This window comes from Bos mutus, chromosome 9 (assembly GCF_027580195.1).
Source record: "Bos mutus isolate GX-2022 chromosome 9, NWIPB_WYAK_1.1, whole genome shotgun sequence".
Classification (NCBI taxonomy): Eukaryota; Metazoa; Chordata; class Mammalia; order Artiodactyla; family Bovidae; genus Bos; species Bos mutus.
The window spans coordinates 88,491,308-88,513,936 of NC_091625.1; the positions used below are offsets into that span (position 1 = coordinate 88,491,308).

General features: G+C 40.9%; 1 protein-coding gene across 8 annotated transcripts in view; it reads left to right on the forward strand.

Moving 5' to 3' along the window:
- Positions 1 to 22,629, forward strand: part of ESR1 (estrogen receptor 1) — a 408,809-nt gene that overhangs the window by 122,459 nt on the left and 263,721 nt on the right. The gene's annotated exons all lie outside the window — the stretch shown is intronic.

Below are 22,629 nucleotides of genomic sequence, written 5' to 3' on the forward strand. Positions count from 1 at the left end.
AGAAGCTTAAAAAAAAAAAAAAATTTTTTTTTAAATTTTTAATTTTTTTCCTTCTCCACCGCCCCACCCCACCCCATGTCTGCCTGAGACGCAGATCTGAAACCCCGTGTGCTTCCTAATTAAACAAATATTGGAAAACCGTGCAAAGCAGAGGTTTTTTTAGTTGGGGAGGGGGCCACCCCAGAGCCAATACACGTAAGGTGCTTTGAGTCCCTAGAAAAGGTCCCGCTTTGGTACTTAAGGCTAGAGGTGTTTGGGACTCGCTGAGCTCAGAATGTTATTTATTTATATTAGTAGTAGTATTTAACAATTTTGTTTTACTGTGCGTGCCAAATTTCCCTGCTGCTCGACTTTCGGGTTGGAAATACGCGCGCTCTGAGAATGGTGACTGTGGTGGTGGCAAAGGTAATTTCCTCGGGGAGCGATTCCTCGCAAGTCTTTCCCGCGTCCCACCTAGGAGGGCTGCGGGGCTGAAAAGCGCCCCTCGGAAGACCCTAGAGTTGGATGGGTCTTAAGGAGTTTTCTGATTTCTGAGTTTCCCGGGCTGAGTCCATGTCAGAGCCCAGTGCTGGCAGAAGACTTCTGACATCCCGAGATTTATAAGTGTCCTGTGAGTTTGAAACATGCCACATCGAAGCATGAGTGTTTTGAAATACTTTCCTGCCAGCTAAGTTTCATTTCTGGCCTACGGGGCACAGAATGCCCCCGGGAGTGCTGTGCCCGAGTTCAGCCCGGTTCTGTGCTTTTCCTTCAGGGGAAGAAGCAGATGGTTCAGGGCACACAGGGACACTTTCGTGACTTAGAGGCAAATATGTTGTGCCTTCGTTTTTTTTCTTTTTTTTCTTTTCTTTTTCGTAGAGATGACACTTTCCTTCTCCCTTCTTGCTCTCATTTTCCCTTTGACAATTTCTCCCTTCTTTTCCTGGTGGACTCCAAAAGGGCTTAGGCAGGTGGTCCTGGGGAATACCAGTGCTCTAGGTGCTGCTGGACAGGGGTGCCCTGGAGTGGGTTTGAGAGACCTCAGGGTACCCACGTGGCTGGGCACTGAGTTAGGCACTGCCTGATTGTACACTGGTGTCTGGACCTGCCTGTCATCCTTAACCCAGACCCTTCTATATTGCAAGCTGGGATGATTTTCCATTCAGTGTTCTATTTCCAGAGAGATTTATAGTAGAAGCAGTAGGAGGAAGGTGCCAGGTGGCCCCAGAAAATTTGAAGGGGGGATCATGGGCTATCTGAGCACACCCCACATCCTTTAGCCCCTCAAAAGACTTTAGAACACCCCACAGCCAGGAAGGTCCAGCCTGAGTTATTCCTTAGAAGACTCACTAGGATGAACAAAACTTTCACAAGTTGGTGTCTGTCAAATTCATTTAACTTGTTTTAATTCAGGGTTAAAATGGAAAATGAAAAAGAATTTATTCTGCCTGCTTTTTTTTTTTTTTTTTTTTTAAGTGTTAGAACAAAATCTAACGATTAAGTCTGATTCACACCTTTTAAACTCCTTGATGTGAAGGAAGGCATTGGTATGATGTGAGTTCCATAACCTCCTGGTAGACTCCAGAAACTATTTTCTTTTCCATTTAATTTTCAGTTCTTTTATTGCAAATTAATGCCACTGAATTTCAATGGGCACTAATGAGACTGCTTCTCAGTGGATTATTTACTGCCTTGCCAGTAATTACAAAGTGAGCATGGTCAAATGAAGAGGGGATCACATTTTATTCAAAATTGTTCATCATCCCAGTGGCAAATAATATCCCTATAATATGCCCCATCTTAAACTTTTTGCATTAGATAATATTCTTGTACTTTTAAAAAAAGAAAAAGGGAACTTTCAAAAATAATAAAGATAAAAAACTCTGTATGGGATTCTGGATGGAAATTCATTTTTAGAATAATTTTTTCCTTTGGCATTTATTTTCCATAACATCCTTTTTTTGATGTTTGAATTTTGCCTTTTATTACCCATGGAGGAAAAGAAGACTCTATGAAATAGAATTATTTTAAATAGACAGACGTCACGTAATATTCTCCCCCTCTCAATTTTACTGTTTGAATGACTGGGTGAAAAGAAAAGAGCTGGTTAGATTCTTTTAGGAACCCTTAGTTTTCTTCAATAGTTATCAAAAGTTTTGGGGCCGAAAGCAAGTGTTTTTAGATGGCTTGTCATGATCCAGAGGATCATGAGATTAGTTTAGTGAGTCTAGAACATTTTTTTAAAGGAATGAAATATTAAAAAAAATAGAAAATACTCAAGTGGGTAATGTCTAATAAGAGCAGATTTTGTTCCCTGACTATTTTAATTATCCATGCTTAAGTGTGCTGGCTGTGATTAAAATGTATTTCTTACTCTGGTTTGAGGTAAAGAAGTTTGAAAGCTACTGACCTAAAATGTTGTGGTCAGTAGAAACCAGGTAAGTGCCTGGTTGTTTTATAGACACAAACCAAAAAAACAGTTTTGATTGTTTCTATTTTATTTTTTGCTTACAAATCAGCTGGTGACTTTAGGTCAGTTAGGTTACCCTTTATTACTTAAGTTTATTCTTAACTTTTCCATTTGTAAAATGCTATTGTGTGGATTGTCCAGCTAAATGTCCCACTGGGATGTTCAAAGAATTTATGTGAAGTTCACATCATTTTATCATTAAGATGCTACGGGTGGTTTCTTCTGTTGGCCATAATATGCAGCCATATCTACATATGAAGAAATGTAACAGATAAGACTGCCCTGGGCATATAGTAATGGGAGAAAGATGGTTATATATCCCAACGAATTGTTATTGAAAGGGAATGAATTTGTAAATAGGCAAGCGGTGACCTGCAAAATATGTCTTAGCTAAAATTTCATGATGAAGGCAAGTGGGAGTTACCTTATCCTGGGTTCCTTAGCATGTTTAAACATCTTAGAAGGTTTGAATAAAACTGAAGAAGAAAATTAATTATATCCATTATGTTTTAAAAATTCAAGTGAGGTATATAATACTCCATGCTGGTTTCAGTCTTATCAGTATTCTTAGAGGTGAAATATTGCCCTCTTTTGCAAAAAATTGACCAATATCCAAACTTTTACATCAAAGCCAAAGCCCTAGAAATTTGTCTTCTGGCTGTATGCATATTGTCAGTGCCTAGTTTGTGCATCGGTGAACATTTAAACTATTTTTCAACTTTAAGCAAGGCTCACTTCTAGAGAGAGGTTTGAATGGTTAAGTTTCAAGTTTTCAGTAATTGTTTCTTTGTAGTTAGGTACTATCTTAGCACCCTTTTTTCCTGGTCTTACTTTTTTTCAGTTATTTAAATTGTTACTGTGTACCTGATTATGTGGATCTACGAGTAGTTTAAGGAGCCACATATTGCTTCAAGAATGAATATATTTTAGATTGAAACAGGATCACATCTTAAAACCCCATTTCATTTTCACCTACTCTATGTGGCTTGTACCTGTTTGGTAGAAAGCCCCTGAAAGATAATTGTCACTTATTCTAGTCTTTCTCACACTCAGCTAATTTGGATCTCTGAATTGCTTTTGTGAATGTATTTAAGATGTAAAATTCATAATTTAGGAAAATTCAGGTTCAGCATTTTGGTTTCTTATAAATTTTAAGGATATGAAAGACAGGGGTAAGAAACTGACCATGGCAAGAACCGTAGATACAGGAAAAACTATAAAAGATATCAAACTTTTCAATAAGGGTAAGATAGTAGTACTTTTGTCAAGTGAGCTAGTATATGTAAAAGCAATGCATAAGCTATACAAGCGATTTTATTCACATGTTAATATTTGTTCTGGTGCTTTTATAAGCTCAAAAAATACTGTAGGAAAGAACTGACTTAAATGGTCAGGAGTTTCACTACAAATATAGATTGATGATAATATAAACTCATTTTCTGTGGAAGCCAAATTTAAATAAAATCTTTATTACCATCTGCAACATTTGTTTGCAGTCTGGGTTTTCATAAAGAACATCTATCTTATACATACATTTTTTAAAAAGTCAAAACCCTGATTATGTGAAAATAGTTTTATATAAGGAAGTATATGAATTATATTTTTTCTAAAATGTGTACTCAGCAAAAAAATAATAAATCTAAATCCTTCCAATGACTTCAGTATTATTTTTAATGTAACTTTAGAAGGACCCAGTAGAGAAGGCAGCGGTCTAAGTATGTTCCCTTCTTCTCTAGGTTACATTGAATGGGTAAAAGCAAATTACTTATTTTGTTTAATTCCAAGTCCCAGTTTGCTTATCGAAGAAAGGAAAACAGTGCCGTAACTGTTTAGAACCAAAATTCATACTCCAAAGGAAGTGCTATGTAAGTCCCCAGAATTCAGCCACTTGAACACAAACCAGCTAAAGTGAAAGTGTAGAGAATTTTATGAAACGGAGGCAGTCCACCAAAATCATCGAGTAGTTTTATTTTACATTTTAAACTCTGCTGATGAGTTAACCTGTAAAGTCAGTTTTTAAGAAGTGTGTCTGAGCTTCCCATACTCTATCTCTAAAACATATTCTCACAGTGTCATCTGAAATCTAAGGATTGAACTGGGCTGGAGGTGACTGCAAACACCTTTATGATATTCTTGACCTCATAAGAGAAGAAACGACTGCCGAGTTCTCATCTTCGAGAATATTAGTAGGCATTATGAGGGGGGGATGTTTAACATAAATCAACAACAGTTTTAATTATGTGTATATGTTTAGACCCTGTTAAAAATACAAAGGCTAGAAAGGCAACTATTTTGGTCCCAATTGACAAAATTTTATCTATTTTAACAAAGTGATAATTTAATCAGAAACACTAGGATTGACTCCACAGACATCAAGAATGATTGAGTAAAAGATTTATTTAGTAAGGTGTAGTAGCTAAGAGCAATGACTCTGGACTCAAACGGCTAGGCACCCAATCTCAGCTCGACAGTGGGCCACCTGTGAGAGCTCAACCAAATTGCCCAGTCCTCAGTTTCTCCCTTTTTTTAAAAAACGAGACAATCAAATTCTCTTCATTTAGGATGATTGTAAAGCTTAAACAAAATACTGCAGACTTTAAAAAAAAAAATAGTGCCTAATCCATTGTAAACTCTCAGTGACTTAGATCTCAATGCTAGAAGAAAATTATTTCACAATTCTGTAGTCAGTCATTGTTTTGCACCTGGGTTAATGAGGAAGACTAGGATTTTAATCAAAATCGGTGTTTAATATTATGCAAAATAAATCTTATACAAAGTTTAGTTCGATCGTTTCAATTTACTGAGCTTCTGAGATTCTTAAATAGGTTCTTAATAGATACGGTGGTGTGACGTGGAAGCCACGATGACGGTGGTGTTGGTAGAGGAAGGAGGGGATGGTGAAGATGATGGCGGTGGGTTAGCAGCAATGAGGTGCTGATGTCAGTTTGGGTAGGCAGTGTTTCTGAATGTCCATCATGTAGCCTGGAGATATCTATCCAGACAGAAATCAAACATTTTTAACGTACTTTGCTCATTTCTATGGTGATATAATTTAGATACATAGTCAAAATTTTCCATAATAATACTGTCAATGACACGGATATCCTAAATCTATTAAGTGCCTCTCATTGCCATACAGAAATTCAAAAAGAACAATCCAAACAAGCCTGGATTGCTTTCTTTCTTTGTTTCTCTCCTGAACCTTTTAGGGGAACACGGTGCCTCCTTAGTATGTTCCCATGACATCTCCTTGAATCAAATGTGTCATCTTTCAGGGGGTAGTAGGCAACTCCGTCTTGTCATTTTCTGCTTTCTGAAACTCCGGTGGTTTAGGCTTGAGAAAATTAGAGTCATTCAATGAAACTTAATTAAGAAAATTTCAGAACTAGACATTTCCCAATGAGCCCTCAAAAGTTTCACATGGGGGTCCTTCTTTTTGAGGGTTCCCCCAAAGTATCACCTCCAAGAGGAGCCAGAGACCCCTGAGGGTTTCATGTTCAGAGTTGCAACTTCAGCTTGGCAGCTACAGAGCTGCCTGGCCAGAGGCTCCTGCTCTGTAGTTGAGGTTCTGTCTAGATTGCATCCCTCACCCTCTTTTCCCCTTGTCCCCAGCAGTGGTGGGTGCAGGGACACAACACCTGTCTTGTGTGTGCCTGCGAGGCACTACTTCCTGGGCAGTTTTCTTGGCAAATCAATTCACGACTCACTTCTCTCACATAAAGACTTGGAATTTCTTTTAAGACCCTGAAAGTAAAAGATAATTCTCTTCTGATTCCCTGCAACCAAATAATGTTAGAAATAGCCATTTGTGCATTGGCATCCTTTCTCTTTCCTCCACTGATCTTTGTTTTAATAGTCCCTTCCCCTATTTTGTTTCTTTGCTCTGTTTTCTAACGTTCTTCCCTTTAAACATTTCTTGGCTTCTTTTCCGCTATCCAGCTTTCTTTCTCTCTTTTCTGTTTTAGTCACTCCATCTGTGTAGTCCCAGATTTTTCCTTCCATCTTTTCTGGTTTATTTCTTTATTGACCTGTGTCGTCTGTTATTTTAATAAAATTTGGAACAGGGCTCAGCAGAATTCCTCCCTAGCTTAGGAAGGCCGGTGGTGTAAGAATATGCCTTAATAACCTAGTCATGACGTTAAAAGTGGCATTAACAACAGTAATAGTTTCAAGAATGATTTTTTTTTCTTGTCTCTAAGGAGAGATGCTTAACAAAAATTCAGGGCAAAAATTTCACTTCCGGCAGCTTATTCATTCATTCATTCATTTGGCTAACTACACACTTGTTCCAAAGTGTGTAAGTTCACCAGGGGCATAGATGGAATAAAACGTGTGTTTATATTCCTAGCAGTTCACACATCAGTGTTAGCACGGAGCAGCCAGGAGCCTTACCGCATGGATGGCTGCAATCCCAGGGCCACAGTCTTCTGCATGTGGATTTGTCAAGGAGGTGACAGAAAGTGCAGCCTTGGCTATTGTCTTCTGGCGGTCTACATTTCAGAAGCCTATATCCACATGAACTTACACTACCCATATACAGCCGATTATAATTTCCCACTTGTCAACAAAAACACTCTTTTTTTTTTTAACAGTCATAGATCCATCCATGATTCATTTTACTTGATGTTTTTTTAAGTATTAGTTTTTTTTTTTTTGGCATAAATTTTGCTGTACAACATTGTCAGAAAAGTACTTGATTTTAAAGGCTGTTTTTGTTGTTTTGGTTGCTGAGCTGTTCTTTGCGACCCCATAGACTTTTAGTCGTCAGGCTCCTCTGTCCATGGGATTTCCTAGGCAAGAATACTGGAGTGGGTTGCCATTTCCTTCTCCAAGGGATCTTTCTGACCCAGGGATTGAACCTACGTCTTTTGCGTCTTATGCATTGCAGGTGGGTTCTTTACCCACTGAGCCACCTGGGAAGCTGCTAGTTTGACTTCTTCTTTTTTTTTTTTTTTGAAGACCTTCTGTTTCTGCTGGACTATTTCAGGCACTTCAGAGAGAGAAGTGCATTCTAATCTTGCATTCTAATTTGAATGCAAGATTCAATTTAGTTACAATGAGAAGGTATTTTCTTCAGTTATCTGACAAAACCTGAGAGGCCTCCAGAAGCTTCTTGGATTTCTAATGGGAAGAACCCCTGAGCTCTGGTCCGAACAGAAAGCCGATCTTATTCATCACAGTATTTCTCTGAGCCCTTAGCAAAGTGCATGGCACATGAAGTGCCTAGAAACGTGGTGGGTGGGAAGTACCAGTTACCCTCATTCCCTCTGGCCTCTTGCAGGGAGAAAGGCCGGTCAGGAAGAGATCTTTAGATGGGATTGGAAGAATGTGAGGAGTTTGAGAATCCCCTTTCCTTCACCAGGCATTTCAAGTTCATTGATTCCCATTATTCATGGATTGCACATTTACAAATTCACCTGCTCAGTGACATTTTTTGTCACCTTCCAATCAGTCAGTACTCTCGGGCACTTTCTCGGTCATTCGCAGCAGCACGGGCCATGCACAAAGTAGTGAAAAATTTGAGTCATCCGACATGCGCGTTCCCCGCTGAGGTCAAACCAGGCGAGCTCTGCCCGCTTGTTTCAGATCTCAGACTGTAAACAAGTGTCCTGGTTGAGGTCTATTTACTGCCACTTTGTGTGTGTTTGCATTTTTGTGCTTTTCATTTAGTGATTTTGCTCTTTAGAAAGCCTAGTGCTGAAGTGCTGTCTAGCGTTCCTAAGTGCAAGAAGGCTGTGACATGCCTTCTGGAGAAAGTACAGGTTAGATAAACTTCGCTCAGCATGGGTTATAGTGCGGTTGGCCATGATTTTATTGTCGACAAACCAGCCATGTATGTTAAATAAGATGTCTTTAAACAGAAACACACACAGAGACGAACCAAGGCTGTATATTGTTTGGTTGATGAAAATGTTACAACTAGAGGCTCTCAAGAACCTAACCCTGTATTTCCCCTAGGAGTGATGATTCAGTATCCACTAACTCAACGATTGTAGTGCCTTGATAGAAGGTAACTGCAAGAACTAAAATAAGATTGTATATAATAGAGTGATGAAGGCACTGGTTTGGGAGACAGGCACCTTCTCAATCCCTGTCTAGTTGTAATCTCTGACTCCATGTGCCTCAGTTTACTCATCTGTAAAATGCCAATCAAAATAGGCCCTACATCTTTTGGTAGTTGGGAAGATTAAACTAGTTCAGAGATGTCAAGGACTTTCAACATGCCCAGCACATAGCCAGCCACAATTTTTTATTACTTCTCTGATGGAGAATTGACTACTCTACACAGAAGAAGGTGAATATGAGAGCTCTTTAAGAGTCTGGAGTGTTTGTAACTTCCCTATGTGTGTTTGTTTTGCCTTCAAGGGACCAGATTTAACACCCTGTTGCGATTAGAAGTTAAACTTTTCCAACCTAAAGGAAACAGGCAGCTAGGATTTTTCGAAATGCTTAGTATATGCCAGCTACTGTGTGAGCAAAATGAAACCAAGCAGCTGTAGTAAACCCCAAGTAAAAAAAAAAAAAAAGTAAATCAGTTTAAAAAAAAAAAAGAGCGAAAGACATAAAATACTCTGGACTGAAGCAATTCCAGAGAGGGAAGTAGTTGAAACTCAGGTAAACATGGGAAAGCTATGACGTATAAGGTAAGGAGAGGCTTTCTCTGTGATCTGGAAAGAAGGATGCAGAGACTAAAGAGGGATAGAAGCCAGAATGTACAGAGTATCTAGAAAAGTTGATTTTCAACCCGGCTGCACATTTGGATCAAGGATGATTTCAGAATCACCCAGATGATTAAAAAAACTACAGAGACCTGGGCCATATCTCAGCAGTGTTGATGTCTGCTCTGGGAGTGAAGCGGAAATAAGCAATTAAGAGAACAAAACAAAACAGCAAAACTCCATGGGCTTTCCTCTTGGGTAGTCCGCTGATTCACGGTCTCCCAGCATTTCTGAAAGCTTTATCACATTTAATCTTCCTAGACCTGTCCATCACAGCGGCCCCAGGCTGTGTTCTGACCCTGAGGAGAACTATTCAGACCCAGGACTGCCTGCTTTCCGAGTCTCCATTTCCCTGAGCCACTTAGGTTTCAGAAGCAGAGAAAAAAAAAAAGGAATGCCAAAGAGAAAAATGACAGTAACATTAATTTCTACTCCTCATCTTTCCAAAATAATGTATAAAGCACGCAGTTGCATTAAGACTATGAGGCTGCAGGCTTTTGCCACTGGATATGAAGAGGAAGTTGGGAAACGACCTAAAACAGGGGTGTAAATACAGTTGACCCTCAAGCAACACAAGTTTGAACTGCTCATATTCATGCATAGGTGGATGGTTTCAGCATTAAGTTCTATAGTGCTACATAATTTTCTGTTGGCTGAATCCACAGATGCTGAAGTAGGCATACAGAAGGAACCACAGATATGGAGGCAGACTATAAGTTATACTAAGAATATTTTTAATTAAATTGCAGTCGATTGGCACCCACAATCCCTGTGTTGGTTCAAGAGTCAAGTGTACGTACCTATGCCGATTAGCGGGCATGATTTGGGTTTTTGTCAAAGGTTTAGACAGTTGAAGGTAACTGAAGTCTTTGAACCTTCCCCTCAGTAGGGTTCACTTCTCTTCAGTCCTTCTGATCGTTGCCACACACCCAGACTCTAGCATTGTTGATATAACCTCTAAATATCAATATCAGGATAATTGATTGATTGCACCAGATTTCCAGTTGTGTTTTTGGAAAGTTCCTCGAACATTTTAATGTGGAGGGCTTAATTAAAACTCTCCCTGTGTACTCCTTTCTGTTGGGAAGTGTTTGCAGAATTCTTTCTGTAGAAAGAATTAGAAGACTTATTCATTGATGAGGGAAACGGGCATCCAGGCACCTGACCTTGGCACATCAGCAGTTTGGGTTCAGCTTGGTAAAGTTCCCTTATTGCTCAATCTTCCCTGTGTGACTCTGCCCGGAATCTGCTGAAAGCAAGCCTTTGAAATCACAGAAACATGTATACCTGTAGATCCTCAGGTTAGAAGTGAGCACAGGGCTCCTCTGATGTCCACAAGATGATCTAGGTGCCACATAATGAAGCACCATCTGCCCACAGGCCCAGGGCTCTCTGGTTCTTTGTGTCTGAGGCTCAGTAGTTGAGATCAGTGAGATCAAGGTTGCTTTTCCATAACAAGCCCAACTCTCATGAGAGGAATCTGTGTTTGACATTAGAAAATGCTAGCCAAGATGTCAGGTGGCTGGTGGAAGCATTCACAGGTTCTGGTGTTTTTAAAGTTGGACAACTGTATATTTCACAGAAAGGTGGTACAAGGCATCCATTTGCAGGTCTTGAAAACACACAAAGACGCTCCTTCTCCAATGCTTTTCACGTCCTTCTCTCCTTTCTCTGCACTCAACCAGCTCTCTGTTATGGCTGTAATAATTCTGTCCAGGTTTTGCAGATTTTGAGCTTACAAACTCAAATTTTCCAGTTTACCCGAGCTTCCTACCCAAAGTATGCATTTGACTGGGTCCTTCCTCTGCTTCAAAGCCTTCAGTAGCTTCTCCTCATCACAGAACACAGGCATGTTCTGTAGCGCAGCGTTCAAAGACCTTGTCATTTGATTCCAACTCATCTCCTCCACTCCACTCAGCTCAGCTCCACTCCATGAAGCTCTTATTCAAAACCAAGTCTGAACAGGCACATTTCCCACTTCTGTTGTTCAGTCATCTCCCTCATGTACCTTTCTTTCTTCTTGTCCCACCTATGTTAGACTGAGGGTACACAAAAGTCAGAGCTCAGTTCCAATGCCTCTTTTGCCAGATGAGTTTCCCCCTTGGCATTCTTTCAGTGTTATTGTGCAGGTGGAGCACCTTCTTGGGTATCTCTATTATGGAAATAACCATGGAATGCCTTTCACTATAGTCGTGGATAGATTTGTCTCCCCTATCTATTTAATTGTTACCAGTTAATTATAGGGGCTTCCCTGGTGGCTTAGGCAGCAAAGAATATGCCTGAAATGCAGGAGAACTGGGTTCAATCCCTGGGTCAGGAAGATTCCCTGGAGAAGGAAATTGGAACACACTCCAGCATTCTTACCTGGAGAAGCTCATGGACAGAGGAGCCTGGTGGGCTACAGTCTATGGGGTTGCAAAGAGCCAGACATGACTGAGCCACTAACATTTCAGACTTCAGAATTAATTATTAATAACAGTAATACTATATGGCAGAAATCAACACAACATGGTAAAGCGATTATCCTTCAATTAAAAAAAAAAAAACAAAACTGTTCAGTTCAGTTCAGCTCAGTCACTCAGTTGTATCTGACTGTTTGCGACCCCATGGACTGCAGCATGCCAGGCCTCACTGTCCATCACCCACTCCCAGGGGTTGCTCAAATTCAAGTCCATTGAGTCGGTGATGCCATCCAACCATCTCATCCTCTGTTGTCCCCTTCTCCTCCTGCCTTCAATCTTTCCGAGCATCAGGGTCTTTTCAAATGAGTCAGTTCTTCACCTCAGGTGGACAAAGTATTGGAGTTTCAGCTTCAGCATCAGTCCTTCCAATGAATATTCAGGACTAATTTCCCAAGGATGGACTGGTTGGATCTCCTTGCAGTCCAAGGGGGACTCTTAAGAGTCTTCTCCAACACCACAGTTCAAAAGCATCAATTCTTCAGAACTAAGCTTTCTTTATAGTCCAACTCTCACATTCATACATGACCCCTGGAAAAACCATAGCCTGGACTAGATGGACCTTTGTCAGCAAAGTAATGTCTCTGCTTTTTAATATGCTGTCTAGGTCGGTCATAACTTCCTTCCAAGGAGTAAGCCTCTTTGAATTTCATGACTGCAATCACCATCTGCAGTGATTTTGGAGCTGCCTAAAATAAGTCAGCCACTGTTTCCACTGTTTCCCCTTCTATTTGCCATTAGGTGATGGGACCAGATGCCATGATCTTCATTTTCTGAATGTTGAGCTTTAAGCCAACTTTTTTACTTTACTTTTTCACTTTCATCAAGAGGCTCTTTAGTTCCTCTTCACTTTCTGCCATAAGGGTGGTGTCATCTGCATATCTGAGGTGATTGATATTTCTCCTGGCAGTCTTGATTCCAGCTTGTGCTTCATCCAGCCCAGCAGTTCTCATAATGTACTCTGCATATAAGTTAAATAAGCAGGGTGACAATATACAGCTTTGATGTACTCCTCTCCTGATTTGGAACCAGTCTGTTGTTCCATGTCCAGTTCTAACTGTTGCTTCCTGACCTGCATACGATTTTCTCAGAAGGCAGGTTAGGTGGTCTGGTATTTCCATCTCTTTCAGGATTTTCCACAGTTTGTGGTGATCCACACAGTCAAAGGCTTTGGCATAGTCAAGAAAGCAGAAATAGGTGTTTTCTGGAACTCTCTTGCTTTTTCGATGATCAAAAAAACTGTTAAATATCCCCCCCAAATGACAATAATATTCAGTCATGTAGTATTAAGTCATTATTAAAATGAAATTATTGTTTTGTTAATTTTATGGATTCAGTTCAGTTCAGTCACTCAGTCCTGTCAGACTCTTTGTGACCCCATGAATCACACAGCATGCCAGGCCTCCCTGTCCATCACCAACTCCCGGAGTTCACTCAAACTCATGTCCATCAAGTCGGTGATGTGATCCATCCATCTCATCCTCTGTTTTCCCCTTCTCCTTCTGCCCCCAATCCCTCCCAGCATCCGGGTCTTTTCAAATGAGTCAGTTCTTCGCATCAGGTGGCCAAAGTATTAGAGTTTCAGCTTCAGCATCAGTCCTTCCAATGAACACCCAGGACTGATCTCCTTTAGGATGGACTGGTTGGATCTCCTTGCAGTCCAAGGGACTCTCAAGAGTCTTCTCCAACATCACAGTTCAAAAGCATCAATTCTTCTGTGCTCAGCTTTCTTCACAGTCCAACTCACATCCATACATGACCACTGGAAAAACCATAGCCTTGACTAGACGGACCTTTGTTGGCAAAGTAATATCTCTGCTTTTCAATGTGCTATTTAGGTTGGTCATAACTCTCCTTCCAAGGAGTAAGTGTCTTTTAATTTCATGGCTGCAATCACCATCTGCAGTGATTTTGGAGCCCAAAAAAATAAAGTCTGACACTGTTTCCACTGTTTCCCCATCTATTTCCCATGAAGTGATGGGACCAGATGCCACGATCTTAGTTTTCTGAATGTTGAGCTTTAAGCCAACTTTTTCACTCTCCTCTTTCACTTTCATCAAGAGGCTTTTTAGTTCCTCTTCACTTTCTGCCATAAGGGTGTTGTCATCTGCATATCTGAGGTGATTGATATTTCTCCCGGCAATCTTGATTCCAGCTTGTGCTTCTTCCAGCCCAGTGTTTCTCATGATGTACTCTGCATAGAAGTTAAATAAGCAGGGTGACAATATACAGCCTTGACAGACTCCTTTTCCTATTTGGAACCAGTCTGTTGTTCCATGTCCAGTTCTAACTGTTGCTTCCTGACCTGCATATAGGTTTCTCAAGAGGCAGGTCAGGTGGTCTGGTATTTCCATCTCTTTCAGAGTTTTCCACAGTTTATTGTGATCCACACAGTCAAAGGCTTTGGCATAGTCAATTAAGCAGAAATAGATGTTTTTCTGGAACTCTCTTGCTTTTTCGATGATCCAGCAGATGTTGGCAATTTGATCTCCAGTTCCTCTGCCTTTTCTAAAACCAGCTTGAACATCAGGAAGTTCACGGTTCACGTATTGCTGAAGCCTGGCTTGGAGAATTTTGAGCATTACTTTACTAGTGTGTGAGATGAGTGCATTTGTGCGGTAGTTTGAGCATTCCTTGGCATTGCCTTTCTTTGGGATTGGAATGAAAACTGACCTTTTCCAGTCCTGTGGCCACTGCTGAGTTTTCCAAATTTGCTGGCATATTGAGTGCAGCACTTTCATAGCATCATCTTTCAGGATTTGAAATAGCTCAATTGGAATTCTATCACCTCCACTAGCTTTGTTCGTAGTGATGCTTTCTAAGGCCCACTTGACTTCACATTCCAGGATATCTGGCTCTAGGTGAGTGATCACACCATTGTGATTATCTGGATCATGAAGCTCTTTTTTGTACAGTTCTTCTGTGTATTCTTGCCACCTCTTCTTAATATCTTCTGCTTCTCTTAGGTCCATACCATTTCTGTCCTTCATCGAGCCCATCTTTGCATGAAATGTTCCCTTGGTATTTCTAATTTTCTTGAAGAGATCTCTAGTCTTTCCCATTCTGTTGTTTTCCTCTATTTCTTTGCATTGATTGCTGAGGAAGGCTTTCTTATCTCTCCTTGCTATTGTTTGGAACTCTGCACTCAGATGCTTATATCTTTCCTTTTCTCCTTTGCTTTTCACTTCTCTTGTTTTCACAGCTATTTGTAAGGCCTCCCCAGACAGCCATTTTGCTTTTTTGCATTTCTTTTCCATGGGGATGGTCTTGATCCCTGTCTCCTGTACAATGTCATGAACCTCCATCCATAGTTCATCAGGCACTCTGTCAGATCTAGTCCCTTAAATCTATTTCTCACTTCCACTGTATAATCATAAGGGATTTGATTTAGGTCATACCTGAATGGTCTAGTGGTTTTCCCAACTTTCTTCACTTTAAGTCTGAATTTGTCAATAAGGAGTTCATGATCTGAGCCACAGTCAGCTCCTGGTCTTGGTTTTGCTGACTGTATAGGGCTTCTTCATCTTTGGCTGCAAAGAATATAATCAATCTGATTTCGGTGTTGACCGTCTGGTGATGTCCATGTGTAGAGTCTTCTCTTGTGTTGTTGGAAGAGGGCGTTTGCTATGACCAGTGTGTTCTCTTGGCAAAACTCTATTACCTTTTGCCCTGCTTCATTCCACACTCCAAGGCCAAATTTTCCTGTTAGTCCAGGTGTTTCTTGACTTCCTACTTTTGCATTCCACTCCCCTATAATGAACAGGACATCTTTTTTGGGTGTTAGTTCTAAAAGGTCTTGTAGGTCTTCATAGAACCGTTCAACTTGAGCTTCTTCAGTATTACTGGTTGGGGCATAGGCTTGGATTACTGTGATATTGAATGGTTTGCCTTGAAACAAACAGAGATCATTCTGTCATTTTTGAGATTGCATTCAAGTACTGCATTTTGGACTCTTTTGTTGACCATAATGGCTACTCCATTTCTTCTAAGGGATTCCTGCCCACAGTAGTAGATATAATGGTCATCTGAGTTAAATTCACCCATTCCAGTCCATTTTAGTTCGCTGATTCCTAGAATGTCAACGTTCACTCTTGCCATCTCCTGTTTGACCACTTCCAATTTTCCTAGGAACCTGGAATGTCAGGTCCATGAATCAAGGCAAATTTTATGGATTAATTTAGAGTAATTGAATAAAGTTAATTAATGTGTATATTCACTCACTCAGCAAGCTTTATCCAGTGTCAACTGTATACTAATCCCTATGGTAGTTACAGAGATTGGACATGTTATCTGTCATTAAGTTGCTCACAGTCAAGTGAGGGAGATGACAAGTGACCAGATGACCAAAAACCGGTGGAGAAAGAATGGTGGTAGAGGAGGGACCACCAGAGGTACTGAGGAGGGGCACTTGGCCAGACGGAGGGCTCGTGTCTCCTGAGGAAGAGATCCAAGAAGGTGTGAAGGAGGGAGGGTTTAGGCAATGAAAGAGGGTGGGGGAGGCTGGGAAGAGATGCCGAGTCTGGTTGGCTGGTCCTCCCTAGAGTTCCAGCCTGGTTCCTTGCATGGAATGAATGCTTAGTAATTTACAAAGCCAATCTCTTGAAGGAACCAAAAAGTAAATTGTTAAAAATAGGAGAAATAACTTTAATTACACCAGTGGCTAGTATTTTTCTGACTGTAGTGCACTAGGCACCCTGCTGAAAGCTTTAATGGATGATCTTGTTGAATCCTTATACCAACCATAAGAGGCTGATACTGCTATTATTTCTATTTTATGGAAGAAGAAACTAAGAGAAAGAAAGTGATTGCCCAGGGTCTCATAGCCAAGAATGGAGAAATTTGTGTGTACTAGCTTCCCTAGTAACTCAGAGGGTAAAGCATTCACCTGCAATGCAGGAGACCTGGGTTTGATCCCTGGATTGGGAAGATCCTCTAGGGGGGGAAAAGGCAACCCACTCCAGCATTCTTGCATAGAGAATCTCATGGACGAAGGAGCCTGGTGGGCTACAATCCATGGGGTTGCAGAGTCAGACACGACTGAGCACATGAATTCAGTTGCTCAGTTCTGTCTGACATTTTGTGACCCTCTGGACTGTAGTCTGCCAGACTCCTTTGTCTTTGGGATTCTCCAGGTGAGAACGCTGGAGTGGGTTGGTGTTTCCTCCCCTAGAGGATCTTCCCGATCTCAGGATCAAACTTGTGTCTCTGGTATCTCCTGCATTGGTAGGCAGGTTTTTTACCTCTGAAATACCTGGGCTGAGCCAAAGGAGAATTAAGGATTCCAAATCTAGAAGGTGAATTTTGGAACTCAAGTTTTAACCTGTTCTATTTTGCACAAAAATGGACAGAATGTCTTCTGTCACTGATTGATTTACTTGGCAGTTGATTTGTTGTGTCTTTATATTTAGTTGTGACAATGCTTTAATCTTAGACTATGTCCCAGAGCTGCTGCTTTTAGTTTTATGGGAAATGACTATTTTTATGCTGCTTGCTAAAAGTGTGTTTAAACATTTTTTCCATTTAGTAGGGGAGTATTTTCCCTTCTGATATCAGAAGGAACCATTAAATAAAATCCCACAAACACTTCCTGATAGCAACCTTGTGCATTTCTCCACGTGAAACATACCCAAGGATTTAAAATCCAGACAAAATTATAGTATTCATTTGGTCCAGTCCTCTCTTTATGTAATTAGAATCATAGAATCACAGTATTTGAAATCTAGGAAGAATTTTAGGTGTGATGGATTCCCACCTCTTTATTTTCCAGTTGAGGAAATTCAAGTCTAGAGATGTGACGTGACTTCCCTTAAGTTCCCCAGTTAGTGTGGGCAGAGCCAAGGCGAGAACCTATGTCTGCCTTCTGCCTGCAGCCCACCACTTCATGCTTAACCGCTGGAGGTGTGACCAACTTCTGTTCACTGAGGACTTCAGGGCCATGCCCTACTCCTTGTAATTCCTTCATGGAGAGTAGAAACTGAAGCAAAGTAGAATGAAGGAATGCCTGATGCTGATCATGACAAAACTGTAACAATGGCTTAAGTGAATGTACCAGCCATCCCTGGCTAGACAGGCCATCAGTTCAATTGGTGTTTGGTCCTTGTGAGAATTTTTATTCTTGGTTTGACACTATAGTTTTAAGAATCTGGGAGACTTTTATATTTAGATCATCCTGTCATTTCTAATAATTATACAATCAGCCCTCTGTATCCTCGGGTTCTGAATCCAATTAACCACCCATGGAACATATTGGGGGAAAAAAAGTCCAGAAAGTTCTCAAAAGCATAACTTGAATTTGCTGTGCACAGGTAAGTATTTCCTCGCATTTTATCGTATTCACAACTGTTTATTATATTAGGTGTTATAGATAGTCTAGAGATGATTTAAGGGTCTTTGGTAGCTCAGACCATAAAGAATCTGCCTACAATTCAAGAGACCAAAGTTCGATCCCTAGGTCAGGAAGATCTGCTGGAGAAGGGAATGACAACCCACTCCAGTATGTGCGTAGGTTACATGCAAATACTATGCTATTTTATATGAGGGACTTGAGCATTCATGGATTTTAGGTGGGAGTCAGCATGGAGGTGCCCCCAAATCAATCCCGTGTGGTCGAATGTCAAGGGACAACCGTATCTTGTTACTTTGTGATGGAAGATTTCCTTTCTAGTTTTCCATTTTTCTTTTTCCCGAGCTTAAAGGTTCGAGATTACCTTACTGGACTTCTCTGGAGACTTCTGCTGACTCCTTTCAGATTTCTAAAGCAGTTGGATGCTATTTTTGTTCCATAATTACCACAGTGAAAATGGAACTTGAATTATTTCATAATAGATATTTCACCTCAGTATTGGCAAAATTAAAAAATAATTCAATCTGCACTTGATCCAGCAGCCTTGTTACAATAGACAATTTTGGTAACAGGGTCCCATGTTGAAAATCTTGTGTCTTCTTTGGGACTAATTGCTAAACCCAATGTGGTTATACTCTGTTTACTATTAAATTTTCCCCCCTGTAGTTAATATTGTTCCAGGAAATGAAATGTAAGATTAATAAGAATGGCTATTGATGGAACTGTATGTCCCAAGTATAATTAATGTTCCTGATAAATGTGTTAAAGAGAAGGGCATGGCTGAGGGTTATAACTATACTAAACCAAGATAATTTGAAACCACTTATTCTGTAGAAATTTCTATTTCTCAGGCTGCAATTTATAGCTAAACAAAACTATAATATTTTTTCAATTTATTTTTTAAATTAATTAAAGAACTGTTAAAATTGTCAATTATACTTACATTAGCATTCAATGACTTTTTGTTTTCATGGAAAGGATGACTTTTATACATGTGAAAGAAGAAGAGCTTGAGGTGAGAGTAGTTCCTATAGACTTCTTGAGGTTACCTTTCCCATTTTTCTTCTCTCTTTTGTAAAAAATTGTAGACCACAATGTATTTTCTTCCATTTGTAAAAATGCTGTCAGCAGCCTCACGGCAAAAAGACTTTGACTGAGAAGTTGAAGACAAAGCTTCCATAGTGATTTGTGGAGAGCTTTGGCCCTGCATTCTGATTTCTGGTGGCTCCTCGCAGCCTGGGGATGCTACATACAAAGGATGATTAGGTCAATGGTGACTGTTTCTCAGTCAGTATTTCTCCCGAGAATATGATCATTTTAATCTTCTCAAGGGCTACGCTAAAACTCTCTAATTGGATCTACATGAAGGAGAACAGCAGCAGGTGGAGGGAAAGTGAGAATGATCAATTAATGCGAGGCCACACCTCATGGTGCGATGCGAGATCGTGCTCAGCACAGAGCGAGCTTCCCCTTCGGTGGCCTAATCCACGTGAATCGGATGGTGCATTAGTCTTTTGAACTCCTAAATAATTTTAGTAAATGAGTGAGCATTAATTTAATGTGAAATCCCATTGGCTCAAGAGTTATAATACATGTTCAAAATTGCCTAATTTTGTCTAAAGCAGTCTTTTGTCTCTTGACAAGAAAAGCATGGTTAAGCCTGTGATGTAACCTTTCCCGCTGTCCTGAACTCAACTCTGTCATTGCTGCCAAACTCGGGTATCTCTGCTGCCTGCTCTTAAAAGCTTTGTGTTTTGGATTGTCCGGTGTATATAGGGTGCTCAAGTGAATTTGAATTTCAGGTAACAAACAGAAAAACTTTTTTAGTATAACTATGTCCCACATGATGTTATACTAAAAGATTCTTTGTTGTTGATCTGAAATTCAGCTTAACTGGGTGTCTTGCATTTTTATTGGGTAAATCTGGCAGCCCTGGCCATGTTGCCTCACTGTTTACTGAGTTTCATTTTTGAAGCCTGAAGGTTATGTTTTATGGCTCTCTCTTCCAACTAGTACACAGATGTCTGCCTGTCTTTTCCTACCAGGAAAGGAGGCAGGCTGATGAGGAATCTGCACATTTAAATAGTTGTCATCATTCTTGATCATAATTAAGGACATAGGTTTACAGTAAACCCAGAATGACATAGCTGTTCATTCTGTTACTCAGAATGATAGAGTACAAGGGAAAATATTACAATACAGTATTACAGCATTATAATTCTTCATGAGGAGAAAACCAAGGATAAGGACCTAGTTTTAAAAAAGAGATCTGTCATCAGAATTATTGATTAGATAACTTTTGTGAGTAATATAGTGAGTGAACTTTTCTTGGTTGTTTGGAGGGAATTCTCTTGTTTTTACAGCATTATGATTGATTTCAGAAAACAGTGGATTAGAAAAATTATTCTTGGAAATTCTTTCCAGAGTGTCAAAGATTTAGAAGAAAAAAATACAGCTTCTATCTAGATAGAGCATTAAACATATCTGCACTCCCTTCTTCTCCATTTCTTCACTTTTTAGCACTTTGGGGTGGCTGACTCACTAGCAGAACTTGAGCTTGGTGGTGGTGGCTTGCTGCATGAGGGACCTCAATGCATGGCTGCAAACCAGCTTGTCGGGATGGCATGTGGCATGGGGACCTCCAAATGCATGGATACTAGGGGGCTTGTAAAGAAATCAAGGCTAAGGGGGGAAAAAGAGATGCTTGGGAGGCAGTGAATTGAGGAAGTGATCTAGCCATCTTCTGTGTATGGCTGGATAATTGTATGTGCGTAATTTTCTGGATGGGGGGAGTCCTCTGAAGTCTTTTGGGTGAGACCATGGGGAACAAAGTGTGAGTGAGAAGCCACAAGCCTTTGGAAACATTTTCTTTTACTCTGCCCTAACTCAAGGACATTAAATAGCTCCCAGAGGCACATGCCAAGGCATAGCTGGGGTTGGTGGGGTGGAGTGGGGAGAGTTGGAGCAAGGTTCTCAGCTGCTTGGGAAACTTGTTGCTTGAGCTGGTGGCAGCTGAGGCCACTGGCTAACAGCTGAGTGATTTTGCCCCAACTGGATGTGAGCCAGGTTTGAGCAGAGCACTGGGGATGGGAGGGGAATAAATGGAAGGTTCATTTGATTGTTTCTGTCTCATAGCATGCTTATACTTTGCAGAACTATGGCAGAAGAATCAAGAGTATTTCAGAGCTAAATAGTACGAGTCATAAATACCACTTATAAGGGTAGTAAAGATGTGTAATATTGACTTCCCTCTGACCAATGCCAAGTCTTGCAGGAAGATTGAGCAAGTGGAGTAGAAACTGGGAATTTGAGCCCTTCCCCCAGAGATGTCATATTGCTTCTGACTGCACCTTCTAGAAAAAGCCATCAGAGGGTACTGTCTAGAAACTGAAGGAAGCTCAAGAGGCTGCTGTCTAGAAATGAGAGGAAACTGCAAATGCAAAGGCTAGAACACACCAGCCTGTGCCGGGAGGCCTGAGGCACTGATGTTTCCCAGGAGTTTCAGAGCAGCTGTTTTATTTTTTCTTCATCTCATAGTGTTTCTTAATTCAATTTTCAGGATCAGGTCATCTAAAAATCATCCAAAAATTCTTCTCTGATAAACAATATTCCTCTAATTTATGACTGTTATTTGATTATACAAATGAACCAAGTCTTTAAAAAGCAAATTCTGCCTAATTCTGAGCAGATGTATAGAGCAGATCCCTTCTGGAGAGTTGTTGTCACCTTAGAGCCCCAGCCCTGACCTTCTCAGCCGGAGGTGTTGGGGATCTGTAGTCTGAACTCTGCACGGAAGCCACTGTGGTGGTGAGGATACAGGACAGGCCCTTTGTGACCAGTCTGTAATCCTCAGGTTTGGCCTTCAGGAGTGTCGGGATGTTCTGGAAGGTGTGGGGTGCCTGCAGGCCCAGGGTGTCCATCACGTGATCAGGTAGTCGATGTCAGTGGCCAGCTGCTTGGTGGAGTGCAAGGCCCATCTCCATCTCCTGGGTACTTGAGACCCAGGCTCTAGGCAGCTGTGCTCTATTAACTTTGATGACTTCCTGAGCACCACGCTGGGCCATAGGTCCAAGGAGTATTTAAGTCGCTGTTTGCTATACTGATCGAGAGTCACCAATGTAGCCTGTCTGACATATCTTACTTCACTCTGGTGATGCTGTAGGACCTCCACCTGGGTGCACTGGATGGCTGACTCAGTTTGCCCATTCATTCATTCCGTCAGTATTTATTGGCCGTCTACCCTATGCCAGGCATTATTCTAGGCACTGGGAATAGGCCAGTGAACAAATCAGACCGACCAGGAAAGGTTCCAATATGAAGGCAACACATAAGCCAAGATTTGAAATAGGCAAGGGAATGGTAGCAGGAGAATATCTCAGGGAAGAGCATTTCAGGCTGAGGTCACAGCAGTGAAAAGACCCCGAGGCAGGAGTGTGCCTGCTGTGTATGAGACAGGGAGGCTGGGATGATGAAGTGGAGTACCAGGTCGGAGGTGAGGATGGAGAGGAGTGTAGGTCTCAGAGTGAACAGGGCCTTTGTAGGCCACTGATGGGATGCTGGCTTTTCCTCCAAATGAGTGGGAGATTCATCAGATGATTTCAAAGAGTGGAATGACCTAATCTGAGCTTTTATTGTGACTGTTTTAAAACCTTTACAAAA